This window comes from Odontesthes bonariensis, chromosome 19, assembly GCF_027942865.1.
Source record: "Odontesthes bonariensis isolate fOdoBon6 chromosome 19, fOdoBon6.hap1, whole genome shotgun sequence".
NCBI lineage: Eukaryota > Metazoa > Chordata > Actinopteri > Atheriniformes > Atherinopsidae > Odontesthes > Odontesthes bonariensis.
Window position 1 is genome coordinate 12890256 of NC_134524.1, and position 18560 is coordinate 12908815.

The following is an 18560-nucleotide window of genomic DNA, read 5'->3' on the forward strand; positions in this document are numbered from 1 at the left end:
GGTTGAAGAGTGTATGAAATAAAAAGTGGAATCTGATTTCCTATGTCCAACAGTGTTTTACTGCCATAACATACCACACTCAATGCTGTCTGTGTGTGAAAAATTACTACAATTAAAAAAAAAATGAAAAAGTGAACAGTCTACACGGAGTGATCAGGAAGGAATCTGAATGTAGCTGCACCATCACATAAGTTAAAAACAATATCTGTCTTTTTATTTTGGTTTCGATTACAATTGCACGTGCAATGATCAATCAGAGAGACGGTTACAAGTGTTAGAATTACTCATCCAGTTGAACAGTTGTGTTTGTCCACTGCTCCCTTTTACTGTCAATCACTTCCTGACACTGGCGTGGGAAGGAAGCAGGTCAGATTTAGTCCGATTTTTGGGGATTTAAAGCTTCAGACACAGAAACATCTTCTGTGAACAGGACTGGGCTATAATGGGTTAGACTGAATGATCTTGAAGGTATTTTGAGGGGAAATTTGAAAGAACAAGTCCTCCAATTGAAACAACCATATAGCTCATTTGTTTAAACCCTTAATTCCAACTCATAAAGGCATCCTGTAAAGTACCACCCTGAGCGTCAGGAGGGTTAAAAAAGTTAGATGAGCATCATTATCAACTGTTACCTTTCAAAGACTCAAAATCCTCAAAAAGAGGTCTGGGGTTGGGGTTCTGATGGTGCTGTAATGCATAACACTTTTAAACATGTGCATTTATGACATCTGTTCAGGACCAAGACGTGACAATGGATTTTTTTTTTCTCCTCTGAATCATGTTCAAGTTATACGGCACTTTCGAAGAACATTTGATCATGTCCTGGTTGGGTTTAGATCATAACCTTGCTTTGAAGTGTAATGTAATGTCCGGTGTTGTCCAAAAACATCTGAATTTTGTGAAGTTGACAGGGTGGGCAGTTTGCAGCAAGGATGTTATAATTTCTGTACCTTACTTATGCTCCGAATGTACTACCCTTAAAGATGTTAAAACCCTAATACATATGCAAATTATTATTTTTGATATTCAGAATCCTACAATTGTTTTATATTCTAATGATCATGGTGGAATTTTATGTAAGCTTTATTAAGTGCATGTAATTACTGAAAGTTCATGTGTGTGTCTTAAAAAAGCAGTTATTTACGCAAAACTAAGCCACAAATTTACTATAAAGAGTAAACCATACCTTAAGTCAAAAAGGATCAGTGTTAGTAAGTGTTCTTGTGCGGTTCAGTTTACGACTGTCTGCCATCTGGTCCCACTTATTGTCAATCTTCATTCCTGGATGTGTGTCTGTCCAAGATAGATCCCTCATATGTCAGAGGCACACAGACCGTTTCCTGGAGTCTGCTGTGAATGCCAGACTTCACAGACCATGACAGTCGTATGTGTGATGCTCAAAATTATCTCACTGTAAAATGCCACAGACTCCCACGTTACAATTGTCTTTTTTCCCTTAAGATACACAAAGCTTACACTTTTAGGCAGTTCTTGCCAACAAATAAGACATTATTTTGCATTTTCAGACAGAAACATAAAACACATCCATTTTACAGTGTGTGGGTGGAAACTGGTCGGAATGTGATTGATCATGTTAATTACGCTGACAACGCCGAGAAGGTTTAATCATATATTTTGCATTTAATCGTGTTTTTTGCTCTTAAAACACCCACAAGATACAGAATGCAAATTCTGTGTACGGGACTGAGTGCTGGTTCATACAGTCAGCATTTGGTCCTGTCTTGACAAAAGGTGTCTGTAGCAAGAGGGGGGAAGAAACCCAACTCTCTGTGGTACAATTACAGTAGCGAACTGAAGTCACTTAGCCTGCTAATACACTGTATGATATTAATTACTGTTTGTAAACAATGCACTTTGCAAAGATTATTGCATGCACTTGGCGTCCTCCATTTGTGTTTGGTAATTCTCACAAGTGATTAAGCGTGCAGCTAGGACAGCTGTTCAAGATGAGTTCATTGGCATGTTTAATTAATTGCACTTGAGATAATTATTCAATCATTACTTTGATTAATTTTCTTCGTCCCAGATAATGCATCAAACGTCTGCTTGATGTCAATAGTTTTGAAATCATGAGCACAACGAGGGTAACCATTTTTTGGGGACTATATTAGGACTAATTTCTGCTTTGTGGAGAAAATAATCTCAATGTCAGCCAGCCATGTGGAGATTCATTATTATGACCTCATGGCTGATCTTAGCAATATTAAATGCTCATTTAACAAGAAAGCCATAAAAGATTGGTCTTTCATCCAACACCTGCTCAGTCTTCTATTATTTTCTTTGTTTCTCCAACAAATCAACAACACTGTCACTGCTCACTGTATTCATTGCACTGAGTTTGAAGCATGCGTATTCTTTATCTTCTCAGACATTAAGGGTAGTGGCAACATACAACTGAAGCAAAGCCAGACAAATCATTTGTGAGAGATCTTGTCAAACAGATTAATTCCCACCCTGGGCCTAGGGGTGCTGGACTGTTTTTCTGTCATGCTGCTTTGCCAGGCTCCCTCTTGATAATACCCCAAAGATAAAATTAATTGTGCAGGGAGATGTGGGATGGGGAGTATCTGAGAAGACCTTGAGCTACAGATGATGCCTTCTTTTTCACTTTGTTCCTTTGCATGTGAAAATACAGAGACAATCAAACAGTCAGAAGTATGACACAGTGTGTAAATGATAAATAATGTCGCTAGGAGGTTTCTGGAAGGGTGAGGGTCTGTGAGAGATCTGAAGGGACAAAATCAAGCCTGATGAAATATGCTTATCCAAGTGTCTATGCTTAAATTACCATTAAAAGGAAATCCCTAATTTCATCTGGGGTGACAATGGACTGGTTTTATGTCCAGCTGCAAGTCTGCAAGTTGAAGAACATGGCAAACTGTTCTTTAATATTATAATCAAAGTTCAAAAAACATGTGAAGCATAAAATGTTATGGTGACGACAGGCTACAGAGGAATTTAAAAAGAACAAGAATAAATCTTCACAGCCGTTCTAGTGTCTCTGTAAAGCCTTATTTAGCCATAACTGCACTGAATTAGTAACAGTGTCATACAGTATGATTTGACTGAGTTAATAAAAGAAATATCAGTTTTTGCATAAAGAGGGTCAAAATCATTCATCCTGGGAGTCATCACTGTCTGAGTGGGATTTCAATCATTGAATTTCTATAAAAAACTAGCGAGAAAAAGCTAGGGATATTACTAAAGGCAAAATAAATTGTCCCACTAGTGTAATGAGTGTATGGGCAAAATTTGATGTTCAGTCACCCATTAGTTGTTGAGAAATTTCCTCCATACCACCAACATGCTTGAAAACTATTCCTTTTAGAATACTGCCCATTAGGTTTCGCAATATAGTAGCAGTTACATTTGAAGTGAAGCAGACCTTTTCAACAACCTTCCATCACTGCATCCACATGAGCCAACAAGTATGACTATACCTATAAGTACAGTCAGTGTCAGTCATTCAAGCAAAGAAATATTCCATAGAGGGAAAAAAAACATAGGCACGGGTAGATTGTGTTACTTGTGTAATTTCTTCAAAACCCTTTGGCATTTGAGTTGCCCCTGTCACCACTGGCATATGGTGCAAATTAGTTTTTATATGCTTCTCCTGTAGACTTTGAACAGGTAACCAAATACGCATATCACAAGAGATCCATGTATGGGCAGATGAGTGAAACAGAAGCGTAGCCTTTAGTACTGTTGGAGTCTAAACACGTCAGCTACTGCTTCTCTCGTGCAGCATGCATTGATACTAGAACTTAAATCAGGGTTTTGTCAGTTATTGACATCTTATTTCTATGACAAATACAGAAAAGTTCACCTTGACTGATCGTAGTTTTTATATTTTAAAACTTGAGATGATGAGATAACAAAATGGTGTGTTATGCATATTTTGTTCTTGGTTTACGTGTAGACCAAAAGTGAACATGTAATTTTATGAAGAATAATATGTTTGGGCAATTTCCATTTGCATTTGGATTAGGGATGTCCCAATCAGGTTTTTTTGGCCCCGAGTGCAAGTCCTAGTCCGAGTCATTTGATTTTGAGTATCTGCCGATACTCAGTCCCGATCCGATACTTCTACATTAAAAAAATGAAGAATGGCAAAGAAACAGATCCAGGATGTGCCTGATTTTTTATTATATTATTTAACACTTAGAAACAGAGCACTTCTGTGAGGTAGCTTGAACAAAAAAAGTAATCAAGTAATAAACAAATTCTTCACTTTGGAGTTTAGTGCAACAATGTCTAATATAAAAACGAGCAGCAGCTCAACTTGAAATACCTGGCAGGCATGTAAATAAATAAGCAAATAAAAGTGGCACAGTGTTATAAAGTAAGGCCAGTAATGTGCTTTTCGGAACTGCACTCCTAATTCTTACTCTCCTCCTCTGGCTTCACAGAAGCAAATGCACATTTTTTTCTTGATGAAAACCAACATCTCTACCTTGTCAGGTTTGAGCTTGTTGTTTCTGCCGCATGCGTTGTTTCTGTGTGGAGTTGAGACCATAGACATAAGAATTCAGGGAGTTATGATTATTGTAGTTGGGGATATACACCTTCCTCAGTCGAAATAAATGCAAAATGGGGGCATTGGAGACCCATCCAAGATGTTAGCCACGCTGATACGTCAGCTCCAATAGGCAGCGTCAGTCTATGAGGCGTCTACGTATATTATGTCTATGGTTGAGACGGTCTGACGGTACCACCACATAACAGTAAATACTAAGCTATTATTTTTTCCCCATTTGTTTTGAAATATTATAGTTCTGATTTAAAAAAAAAAGAGAGAGAATAAATATACATATATAGATAGGCTACATATTCGATCCCTGTTCGGGATGAAACGGCCCATACCGATCCAGTCAGAAACCACGTTATCGGCCCCGATTTCCGATCACATGATCAGATCGGGACATCCCTAATTTGGATCTCATTTTAGTTCCCACATTCATACCCTGTACACAAGCCCCCCACATAGATACACTGTCCCTGCACAATCCACAGCCACCAGTTTTGAGCTGAAATAAGCAAGTCACCACTGTCACAGTGTGACATCATCAGCTGGGCTGCCAGTGTCCCAGTGGTGTCAAGATATCTTTTAACAGAGCTCATTCTGTGGCTCTGCAGTGTCACACTGGAGCACAGACAGGCAGTGCAACAAGAATGACAGCCATGGAATGAAAGCACAATGCAGGTAGCACCTACTGTCATGATGCTGGGGTGCAATTATGCATTTAACCTTAAGGTATTGCTCAAATAAGGACTTTTTTACATCATATTAAAATAAGCTGATCATTGTTGGTGATAGAAGCTCTTTGTAGTTAGTCATAAAAGTGTGACGCTCAACTAATGACAGATTAACTATTAAGTTTCAAGGGCTTTTCAAATTTTAGAGTTTAGCTTGACAGTAAGTTAAATTGTTTGGAGTTTTGTCAGCAAAATAGTGTCAATCATCTATGAATTTCTGAAACAGTAAATTAACTATTGTGATTAACAACTTCTCCTATTGTAAGGTTTTTTTTAAACCCTCAGCATTTATACTTTTAAGCTTATACAATCCAACAGGAGTAAATTCTATAAATCGCCATTGCTGGCACTCAGCACATCACTCTCCATAAAGTACCTTTGAATAATCAAGGGAGGCAGATAATAGCTTGGGATAGGACTCGGCTTGCTGCTCTGTGACAGACATTTCCAATTAAAAAGGGTAAATAACTTGAGATTCATCTATTTCATCCTGTCCTGAGATTTATCAGTCCATCATGCTTTAAATCCATTCACCCCTGAAATGGTAATATCACAGATTTGGATTTCCCAGGCAAAGAAAAATGGCATACAGTTCCAAGACCTTTCAGAAGGTACCTCAAGCATGCGAGGAAGCCAGTGATATCATTACATAAACATTATATAAACTGTAGCTGGGATGGAGTCTCCAAGACTTTTTGGATTTGACTCTTTACAGCAGCAGCACACCGCTTCGAGCAGCAAGCTGTTTCATTGTCGATTCCTGATATACTGAACTTTTATTCACAGATTGTAATAGGATCTAACATCAGTGTTTTTACCCCTTGCTGTTTCACAGTGAGATGTTAATACTGTGTGTAACGTTTACCAACTGTTATTATGAACTTTAAGATGAGTTAGTTACTTTAAGTTATACAAATTCTGAACATGTAATATGTATCAGTGGAGTCAAGAGTGTTGTTATTCTGGGTAAATGCCATTGTCTTCATGAAAACAAGGCTGTTAAACAGTAAAGGGATGTGGAGAACAGAGGAAACAGTATTGAAAATTAGAGACTTATTCCATCTGACGATCCAGGAAATTCAATATAATGACCAATGTGATGTTTCATCAGTGAAATTGCTCGTCTGGTGACAAGCCAAAAGTTTTCTTTTTTCCTTTTTTTTATTATCTTTTAGAAGACTTATCTTCACTCAATATCTAGTACACAAGACAGAAAGTTTCGAGTCTGTTATCTGGGTATCTACTGGTTACTGGAAGTCTATAAATATCAGCCATTTCTGTCAGAGGCAATTATAGTCCTTCAGCTAACAGGCTTCCAGAATTCACTGACTCAATTCACAGAATCATAACATATGTAAACCAATTACTTGCCAATCTGTGGGCTCAGGCCATTCTAAAGCCATCACCTACTTATAGCCTGGGACTTGAAGTTCTGAGCCAAAAACCTTGCTGCATTTCAACAACGTGGCTGCTGGCCCGGTAGTATTGTGTCTTACAAGCCACCTACACTGTGCTGTTGTGAATGTCACCTAACCTCCTCTGAAAGACTTCCATAGTGTTGAGTGGGGAGTGATGATTTGTTGCACTTATTTATTTTTGATGCTCTAGAGAGAAATGAGAGAAGAGCAATAACAGTCTTAATTAAAGTGCCCAATACCAAAGATAGAAATCCTAAGTCATCATCCTCAGTTGTTAAAAGAGGTATGGTTTAATGAAAAAGTAATGTTGAAACGATGGATGACAACTAAAATACATTTTCTAAATTACAAAACTTCAATCACGTTTTCTTTTTCTCCCTGAATTAATGTGTCTGAGATTAAATAACATATTGTCCTAAAACCAAACTTTGATTTGGCCTGAAAATGACCTTAAATCTAGCACAGCTGGTTGCACACACTGCTGCAAGTGTGATGAATGGGCCGCCTTTGGCCCAAAACTTGCCCAAATGAAAATAACCACAGGTGATTCAGAGTCCAAATTGCCCCTTTTAAGCATCTCAAAAAACCAAGCCATATTTGGACCTGCAGAAATCTGAATACAAGCTAACAGAATTCAGCTATAATCGGCTCCACTTGGCCGGCTACCTGGACTCCTGCAGATTAAACCTCACATTGCTTTTTTCTCACTAAACTTCAGCCAACATTAACAAAATGCCGCATCACGACAGTAGGGAAGGGGGGAAAAAAAGTCCCTTTCTTTGTAAATAAAGTGACACGACTCATTAATGTGATGAATGACCATTCAATTCCCTAGGAACAGCATCAATCTACCCCCTCACCCCCTTCAGGCGTCCCTCATGTGGGCCATTTACGGGTGAAAGCCGAACATTTAAACGTGTGCCTGTAAGTGCTGAGGCAAGCAAGTCTGCTGGCCAAATGGTTGCTCTTTTCAGCTGTTGAAGCTCCCAAGTACCCATTTCACTGTTACCATCAAATCATTAAATTCACTCTATACTCAGTGTAATGAAGAGATTGGTAGAAAGACAAAGATGAATTCTAGAATTGAAACTCAAATCCATTATCAGCTGAAAATGACAGTGTTTTCTTTTTTTAGGCTGAGGAAACAATTTAATTAAAATCCATATTTGTAAGAACTTTTGTTTGTAAAAGGAAGCTACCACTATATGGAGGTCCATGATGAGGAGGATCAATAAAATAAGCTAAGAAAGGTTTAATGTGTTTCCACTCAATGCCCAGGGCTGAGATTATTCCATGGTATGAACATTTTAATTGCATTTTCCATTATGTTATGAACTGATAGCATCACACTTTGAACGTGTATGAGCACATTTTCAGCAGTAACTTATTTCACCATTGTGGCCGACACTTAAATGTCTTCTACACGTGATTTCTTATTAGTGTACTAGAAAATGCTGCAACGTGGATGTGTGTTTATTTACGTATGACCAAAATTGCAGAATATCCATTGTAGTAAGTGTAGTACATTATCTTATATGTCTTTTTGATTAAAGGTTACTGTAAATTCCGGACTATAGAGCGCACCTGAATATAAGCCGCACCCTCTAATTTTAAAAAGAAAATCCATTTTGTTCTTGTATAGGCCACACTGGATTATAAACTGCAGGTTTCCACATTGTAATATGAGATATTTACACAGAAAGATGTTACATGTGAGCATTTTTAAACTTTTAATTAAATGCATACGGTAACATAAGCAAATACTTACAGCAAATGCTTTTTTTCCCGAACAGTGCCTGTAACAACGATGGTTTTTACTTAAATACCTATCTGTAAATGCTTTTTTTTTCGAAAAGTATCTGTAACATGGCTGGTAAAAAAAAAAAAAAAGACAATTACCTACCAGGAAAAGTCTTTGATCGCCTTCTTCATCTTATTGCTTCATCTTCCTCCTGCGCACCAAAACCATCTAAGTCATCTTATTCAGTGTTCGAATTGAACAGCCTCAGAACTTGACCACTGTGAACTATTCTTTAATTTTGTTGGTCTAATGTTATGAGGCAAAATGTTTTTGGCGGCATGAAAAAAAAAAAAAGAAAAAAACACATTAGCCGCAGTATATGTTAAGTATTATGAGCCGCAGTGCTCAAAGCCTGGGAAAAAAAGTAACGGCTTGGTCTGGAATTTATGGTATCTTAAATTTTATTTTATTGAAAAATCTTCAGGCCAACTCAAGCTATTATAGTCCTCAGCTGTTTTTCAGTGTACTCCAAGTACATTTAGTGTTTAAAGAGAATTTCTGCATCTAATGCATGCCACCATAGGCGACTAAACGGCTAACTGTCCAAAATCATGCAAGGAAATGGTCTGTGGTCTGATATGTATGTCATTTCAAACGTTGGAGTAGTATGCAGGCACAGCTATAACCAGACAAATAATGTGTTTAGAGTTACACAATCATAACATGCACTTTTGCTACTGCTTTTGTTTCTGGTTCCACTTCTCCGTGGCACCAAATGTTCACAGGTCTTCAAAAATCACTTGATACGGAACATCTACATGTGGCAGCCCCTTACTGCATAACACACTAAGTGCTGATTACTTGCAATTATGTTCAGAGTCTGCTTGTACAACAGAATCCATTATAATCCATCCACTTAAAGACACTTACAGAGATGTTGCACCCTCGCTACTATTGGGTGACTGGACTTGGTTTCTATGGGAACCAGAGTGCACAGCAAACAAAAAAAAAAGTGGATATAGCAGCTGTTGCTCACAAAAGCTGTAGTGAGGATCCAAGAGTTAAGTCATTAAAAGAAAAAAGAGCAAACACTTTGTTCAAAAGACAAGTAAAATTTTTCGAAAATCCAACATGTTTCAGTATATGATACAGAGGAGTATTGGGAAAGTAGCACTACACAACACCTTAGACTGTGGGGTTGTTTGACTTTCCCACTTCTGTTACTTTGAGCTCGGAAATCTTGACAAAGCCAAGCAAAGAGATTAAAGATACAGACTATAATGTTTGAGCTAATCTTATTCGATTCAATATGAACTTACAGCTGTGCCATGAATCACTAAGCTCCAACAGTCTTACATGTAAATCAAAATTTCAATGTTCTTTCAAGAATGACTGATAAGTGAATTAAAAACTAGAGCTTTGTAGGTCATACTAGACATGAAAATCGAATCAGAACTTATAACACAGAACATAAAATAAAATGTCAAAGAATAACAAAAACTATCTTAAATAACTGGATAAAAGGATCTAAACAATAAGACATGAAAAAATTAAATGCGGTAGATCAAAATGGAATATGATTAATGTCCTTTCTTTGTAATCAAAGAATCTTTGGATTGTCAATTCATCAAGCAATACCCTAATCATCAAATTCTTCCTTAAAAAAAAGATTATTTGTCTAATCTGTGCTTGTGTATGAATTTGTATTGGCTTGGTCTTTTTTAAACAGTTCACGGCTGATTTGACGAGTTGTCAGTTCTTAAAGGGGCACTAGGTAGCATTTTCACCTAAAATTATAGCCTTCAGGAGTTTACCAATGGTTAAACAAGTCAATAGTAAGCGGATGAAGCCTGTCTCGCTCCCAACACGGGTCTGTATGCTGAGAATCCCATATGTAACTTCTGCAGGAGCGACCCGCTTCTGAAGTCTCGCGATGCGCGAGAAGAGTCGTTTGTGTTTACGGCCCTTAGCTAGGTACTGTATGCTAGTTGTAGTTTTGTAGCTTATTAGCAGTCATTTGCAAGCGGTGAAAGCGTTTGGGTCATGGCTGAGCCACCGAGGAAGACACCGAGAACCGACGACTTAAAGTGATGGTTCGGAGTAGATTCACCTTAGGGTCATTTGAACCGTGACATCCAGCCAAGTAGCCCACCCGAAGTTTTTCCGATATCTGCTGAACATCAGCTGAGTTACTGAGTTATCCCGAATAGCTTAGTACAAGCGCTAACGGACCCTGGCAGTATCTCCAAAATTACCACACTAAAATCACATGCCATGACACCAAACTTATACAGTAGTACAAATATGGTCTGTACTCACAAAACGATGCATTTGGAAGTTTGTACATAGTCCAGGAGTTTATTGTTATCAACACAAGCCTGATAGCTTCTCTGCTGCTAAAGCTGCATCGACGTCACTTCCTTGATCTGGGAGCTTCAATGTAAGATGCGGGTTGATCTGCTACTGTAGACAACAAAGCAAGGCTGCTCAATTTCTCCATTGATAAAATAAATTCACAACTCTACAACATAGAAATTCATAAAAATTCATGTAGAATATAGCATATACTTTGTTGTCTACAGTAGTAGATCAACCCTCATCTTACATTGAAGCTCCCAGATCAAGGAAGTGACGTCGATGCAGCTTTAGCAGCAGAGAAGCTATTAGGCTCGTGTTGATAATAATAAACTCCTGGACTATGTGCAAACTTCCAAATGCATCGTTTTGTGAGTACAGACCATATTTGTACTACTGTAGAAGTTTGGTGTCATGGCATGTGATTTTAGTGTGGTAATTGTGGAGATACTGCCAGGGTCCGTTAGCACTTGTACTAAGCTATTCGGGATAACTCAGTAACTCAGCTGATGTTCAGCCAATATCGGAAAAACTTTGGTAAAGTATACAAAGTTGTTTACATGGAAAAGTAGAAAATGTTTTTTTTCCCCTAGCTACAAGCACTTTCATGTGACTTCAACACCGGGCAAGACGAAGTCTAGGCCACCTATAGGGGGAGGGGGAGGAAGGTGGGCATTTTTACGACAGTGTAGAATTTCAGGTTGACCAGTAGAGATCGCTATACTGCCGATAACCAATCCTACCTTGTATACCTTTAAATAGTGTACTCTACAAACATTGTTTTAATAGAATATCATGCAACGAGAACCTGTTCCTTTTGATATCTACAATATGACACGATAGGAGCTGCTTGTTTATTAGCAACCCAAATGAAACACAATGTCAAATTTGACCGGTTTTCTGTTATTTTGCCAGCAAAAATAGCTACCTTCTTTTTTTTTTTTTTTTCTGCTTATGGGATGCCTTTTTTTGCAGATGTATGCACATGCCGAGCGTGTGTCTACTGTGAAGTTGGGCAAAAAAGGGAAGCAACCAGTCAGATGTTTTGCTTGAAGGGCTGGCTGTTGCCAAGTGCCCCACTCACCCGCGTATATGGCATGAATTGAACAGAAAGCAAATATGTCCCTACTTATGGTAGGTCATACTACAAGGCAGTCCAGATTTTTAGAGGGAGTGTATTACAGGGCTAAATCACAAAATGAATTTCAACACCGTGGCATTTGAAGCGTCTGCCTCAGGGGCCTGATTGATTTCCTTTTACTCTGGTGTTTTAACAATGAGGCTGTGACGGACCAACATAGGCAGTCATATTTAAGTGCCCCTTGTGCTTAGCCTGTTTTGTGTAACTGAGTTAAAAGCACCACAGAGCATCAGTATCCAAAAGCAGGGATGTGTGCCTAATGATTGGTTGTCAGCCATCTGTCAGTAACCCACTTTTGTCAAGACATAATGATGCACACATTAGTATTTTCCGAAGAATTGCTTGTCTTGTATAGTTTTGGTGCTTTCGCTAAAAACTTGAGCATTTGTTTTGCGAACATCCACGACTCTCCTTCCTGTATACAAAAGAACAGATGGGTTGCCTTGATTTTCTATGTAATGATAAATTGTAATATATTACTTATTTATATACAACAACTAATCCAAATGGCAAACCCTTACACTAACACTTTGTAGCACACCCTTATGTGGCAATCACTGCAATCAACCACTCTTTGTAGCTATTAATGACACTTTGATACTTCTCAGCTGGTGGCTTAGCCCATTAAGCTGCTCCAGCTCTCTAAAGTCACCATCTCTCAACTGTGAGTTTCAGCTCCTTTCATCAATGTTCAATTGGATTAAGAGTGGACTCAAAGCAGTTCACCACAGACTGGTTCAATGTTTTTCTGTTATCCCTTCCTGGACGTTTTCAGATTTATGTTTTCGGGTCATCATTTTGGAGGAGACATGCCCTGCTACTGAACGAGCCGTTTGGCTCAGGACAGTATGTTTCGCTCCAGAATGCTTTTATAATCTTCTGATTTCATAGTTATCTGCACAGATTCAACCTTATGCCAGATGTAGCGAAACAACTCGATATTCACAGCTGCATCTTCTCAACACTTCACAGTGGGATAGTGTGTATTTTCCTTTGAAAGGTTATATTTTGCAGTTGTGAACATGAAACTGGTGTGATTTACTAATTCTCCAATTTTGTTTAATCTGTATAACATTCTTCCAGAAGCATTGTGGCTTTGTGCCCATTTCATTTCTCTTTTTACAAGTCACGCCATGCCTTTATTCACTCAAGAATCAGTTTTCACTTCAATTCCCAGTAGCTTTCATCTTAAACTCTTCCATATGTCCTTTGATAACTATTTTGTCTAGTATCAGTGTGGCCAAACAATGACAGCAAATAGCACAATGAGTACAATCACCAATTAAACACACAATAAAAGCCTTGCCAGCATGCAGAGAAGTTTTATTCTAAGCATCTTTGTATTCCACTGTATTTTATCATCCTGTACTTTCAAAAAGTTATAAATTCATGAAATAAAATTAAACCAATGAGGCATAATTGCATACAATTAGAGTTAATGTTAAACGTAAACAGTATTTATTTCCATAAAGAACCATATTGCCAACTTTTAATTACATTGTACACATGGGGAAACAACTCACTCATGCACCCATGCAAAATATTATCGTAAAGAATAAGATATATATAGCAATTTTATTATGGAATTTGTGTATTGCCATTATCGCAATTGCAGAATGTGGATTATCTATTTTTTATTTTATTTTTTTTAAACAGGATGACCTTTTGCATTAGTTTGCTCTCACCACCACAGATTCGTCTTTGAGGACTATGGTGGAGTGAATTTCCTTTCTCATGAAGTTTGCAGAAACAATTTCACATGTTTAAACATAAATTGTTTATTTCTTAGCTGTTATTTTTTCAATTTTCTTTGATGGTTCTACCTAGTGTCTTCTTTCATGTCACTAGTTTTGATCATATTAATGATTGGGAAAGTGTGGTCTTGATGGATATTCATCTTCTAACTTTTAATACTCTTGCAGTAATTCAATAGGGTGCTGTTTTAACTGTATGGAGTTAGCCAAACACATGCACATATTATATGTCCATCACTGCTACAGCACTGCTGCTGACAGGATGATCTTCTTTGTGCTTTAGAAATCTGGGACACTATTCCCTCCTCTTACTTTTCCTACTTTGCTCCTGGGAGCCCTGAAGTCCTTGTCTTCATTAAAGGAGTTCCTCATTGATCAATCACTGTCGAAGGAGTTTCTCTGTAATTGCACTGTGGCTTAATCATGACTGACGTCTCATCCCTCCTTCACTCTGTCACAGGTCTCAGGAGAGAGAATGTTCCATGACTTTCACACCTTCAACCTCAAGGTAAGCCTCTCTTGAGGATTTTGCTCTCATCTGTGTGGTTGATATTAAGAGGCATTTAGTTTTATTATGATATTATATCTCATTCATTCATTTGTGGAGCAAAGGAGAGGTAAATTAAGATGGAATTGACATTTAGAAATATTTTCAAGCTTGGATGACTTCACTGGTTTTACTTTTCTTTCATTTTCACACTTTTTTACACATTTACCATCATAAAATGACTTACAGAACTTTATGATATATATATATATATATATATTATTTTCTTCAGTTTAAGGGTTTATTATATTATAATATTAATTCAACAATCATTAAACATTTTTATTCTAAAATGATTGATCGTAACTGAGACTTGCAGTCTGTTTGGCTCATTCTATGAATATGCCACTGATACACCATATGCTATTATGTGGACAAAAAAATTATCAATATGAACAGTACAGCTGCAAAAGTAACAAATACATCACCCTTATAAAGCCAAGCTTTTACATTGATACATTCTTATAGTTTTAACCCTTTTTACAATAATCATCCTGTAGAGACTTTAAGGGTATTGAGCCCCATATTCTTTCTCAATTTATGAATTTTCCACTGAGACATTTTGGCAAACTTGCTTTATACTTTACATACAGTATTGTACACATGCTGCATTTACTTAAACTTATAATGCTATTTTTATTTAAGCATAAAGACAACATCTGTTGCCTTCTCAGTTCAGATATTAAGGTGATTAAAGTTACTTTAAGTTGTTGATACAGTATTTTGAATCAAACTGCTGCTATGGGGGAAAAATAAAAGGAGTTTAAATAAACTAAAACATTTCACTACTGAAAAGCTTCATTCCTGTGCTGTGACCTCAGCAGCTCATGTACAGCAACCTGACATATGAATGTTGTTCATGCTGAAACAAAGATCATTTTATTTAACTTAACAGCAAGAGCTTTGGAAGTTTTCCCAGATCTTTACTTGCAAAACTAGACGAGTACAGACAGTGAAGAGATCGCTTAAACCACACAACCGATGGAACAGAGGTTTGATATAGAAATAGAAAAGTATGTGAATTTGCAGTGTCTTTTGATTTAAAAAGCTTGTGCTATTATTTCATTTCATCTTTAACAACTTAGCAAAAGTAATCTAAGAATGACAAGGAATGCTCTTAACATCTCTTCTCGAGATGTAAGCATTCGGGTAGTAGCGAGGTTTGGCTTGGCTCAGGCTTGAGCTACAGATTGTTTAAGAAAATTCCTGCTCCAAGTTAACTTTTCATATCAGTATCACACAGTTTGATGTCAGCTGTGATATATATGGTTTCAAGCCAACACGAGTTTCTCGATAATGGAATGCAAAAGAAGCATATTATGTAAAAAGAAAATAGAAATAAAGAGTGATTTTCCAGAATAAAATTGATACCTCCGCCATGATATTGAAGTCACCAGGATGCAAAAGTTCAGAGAGCTTGATGGGTTTTTGCAAAAGGATCCGTGAGTCTTCCGTATCTTCTCCTGAAATAGGTTTCAAATTGGTTTGATAGCTCATATTAGTCGCAGCCCTCTTGTGATCTTGCGTTAGCACATTTCTCATGCTTATACACAGTGATTCTACTGAATGTAGAGAAGATCTGCATCAAATACAATGAATATCATGAGTAAACAGTAAGGATTTGAGTTCTCACACATTTTAATATTTCCCTTCTTAATCCAGTCTGATTTTGAATTGCAGTTTGTAACTGATTTTATACACATTAAATGATCTGCCATCCTCAAAAGAGGATGGACACAGCCACAAATTACTTCCTCTGCCATTATGCCATATTTTATGTAAATGTCTTCCAGTATAAATTGTTGTATGTCATTTATATGACAGTTGTAGCACAGGCATCCATAATACTTTGAGTGGGGGGTAAATTGTAAATTGTGTAATGGATCCCAGTCATTGTAGATTCTCTCTGCAGTCGGAATAAGAAAGTCAGGGAAGTTTAACTCTCTCTCCTGCAAAACATTATTGTTTTTTTTAAACTTTCAAAAACATGTTTATTATTAATGCAGCTGATGCCTTACATAAACAGTATCATGTAAAAATTGCTTTTCTCAGGCAAGAGGTTTGACTCACTTTCAACTTTTGGATCTTGGTTATTCAGTGTTATTTCAGACAATTTACCAATAGTATGGCTACGGAGATGGTCAAGCTAAAATATTACAGTACAAATGCACATTTCTTTAACTTCACTGTCATTACAAGAAAAAAGCTGGTATCCATGCAATTCTTAAATGAAGGACAATTATATTTTCTAAACTTGCTATGTCATGGTGTGCAAAACTGTTCAGGACCAAGTACTTGGGAGAAAGTTTTAAATTTAAAATGTAATCAGCACAATCACCACAAGCAATCAGTTCCTCTTCATTTCACCTGATCGAGCCCCCTGCTAAAGACGAGCTTGTTAAATAGAGCATCTTATCAGTCCTGGATTAAGCTTTGACTTTGATTAACATGTGTAGTCTGAGTTTAGAATGTCAGAGTTCAAGTTTGGGAGGGAAAAAAACAAAACATTGTCTTTGAAATGCAAAAGCACCAGACATCATTAGAAAATGAGTTTTCTGTTTGGGATAGAAACTAAAGTCACAAAAGCTTTCAGTACATTTGTGCATAAATTTGAGTGATAACTTCAAACTAAACAGCATGAAAAACACCTAATAACTAGGGCTAGGCGCGTTAACGCGTTATTATCGCGTTAACTTGTTAATTATTTAACACCCATAAATATTTTATCATGCAGTAAGGCAGTTTTTATTATTGCAAAAAGTCTGTTGAATGCATCACATTCACACAGTTACAGCAAACACCACGAAGCATGGAGTAATAAAATAAAAATAAACAAGCAGGTAACATCACCGTTACAGGTGCTCCTCGGTCTTGGTGTGAAGCTCACGGTGTGAAGCTCACGGTGTGAAGCGCTACTTCCTGTTTTACTTGTTTCAACATAAAAGCACATATTTCAAAATAAATTTTAAAAAAAACTCCTGCATTTACAGCCAAGTTGAATTGTCTTATCACCATAGTAGTTCCAGTCTAAAATATCACTTCAAGGCAAAACACACAATTGATACCAGCAAGCAGTGGAGCAAGGCTTCTACATAAAAACTACATAAAAATGCTGATGTTAAAAGTGTGTTTGCACAACAAATGTTATTTGGATTATGTGTACAAATGCGATTAATCGTGATTAATCAGGGAAATCATGTGATTAATTAGATTAAAAATTTTAATCGTTGCCCAGGCCTACTAATAACCTGACCTAAGCTAACCTAATTTTAAGTTATGGTGTATATATGAAGTTTAGAAGCCAGAGGAAATAGTTAGCCTGGCTCTGTCCATATTCAACTAAATTTGATACTATATTTCTTTAAATAAATATTTCTTTTTCTTTTTTTTTTACTTAAAGGTGGGGTAGGGGATCTTTTTCTGGAACATTTTTTTACATATTGCTTGAAATACTCTTCATACCCCCATTGTAACCAATTAATTAAAAGTTTTGACACAAATATGAAAAGTTTTAGTGGCCTCTAGAATGTACAATCTAGGAAAAACACTATCCAATCATACTGAACAATGATTGGATTCTGATGCCATCTATCAAACTGCAATCTGCTCCTCCCTCCCCCTCCTTCCCCCTGTGCGCGTACCCTGCTCCGTGAACGAAGCTTGGCAGGAAGCTAAACTAGAGCCAGCTTGGCTAGCACCTAGCATTATTAAACGTATAGTTAGCATATACTAAATACTAAATATGGCAACGATCGATGCTTGCTGTCAGAACAGCGCTCGTGCACCTTCGTGCTCGTGCGCGTTCATGTACTCTAGAGGCGTGGCTTCGGGGGGAAAGTGAAGAAAAGGGTTGGGACTTTTTACCGGTGTATTTTCAAAATGCAGCTTCGCTGGACTCAAAATCCAGGATCTCCTACCCTACCTTTAACTTAGTTATCTATTTTCCTTTTGTCATTGGTATGTCTTGTCATATTTTTCTACAATGACTCATGTGTCAAACAAAAGCTTGAATGGTTCGAATAAACACTTGCCCCTCATTTTCACATATCTGTGTTCATATGTGAGTTGGTCAAAAATATGATAATTTCTACAAGTTTTACTTTTGTGATGGATTACCAGACTGAGCACACGGCATGCCAGAAAGCTGGATAAACAATAGCAGCAAATAGGGCTAACAACTAGCTTGAAAAGCTGCTACTACACGTTTAACACTTCTTCTCTGTATCCAAGTAAAATCCCCAAGTAAAATCCAAGTAAAAGTTGTTTTTTTTTTGTTTGGAAACACTTCTGCTCTTAGTAAGGCTCTTATTCTGAAAGCATAAGCATA

At 37.3% G+C, this 18560-nt stretch overlaps 1 protein-coding gene across 30 annotated transcripts in view; it reads left to right on the forward strand.

Annotated features, from left to right (window-relative positions):
• LOC142369208 (receptor-type tyrosine-protein phosphatase delta) overlaps positions 1-18560 on the forward strand; it is a 377816-nt gene that overhangs the window by 178416 nt on the left and 180840 nt on the right. For all 30 annotated transcript variants that reach the window (XM_075451481.1, XM_075451493.1, XM_075451486.1 and 27 more), the window contains one exon: positions 14147-14194. The gene's annotated coding sequence lies outside the window, so the exon portion shown is untranslated. The remainder of the gene's footprint in view (positions 1-14146; positions 14195-18560) is intronic.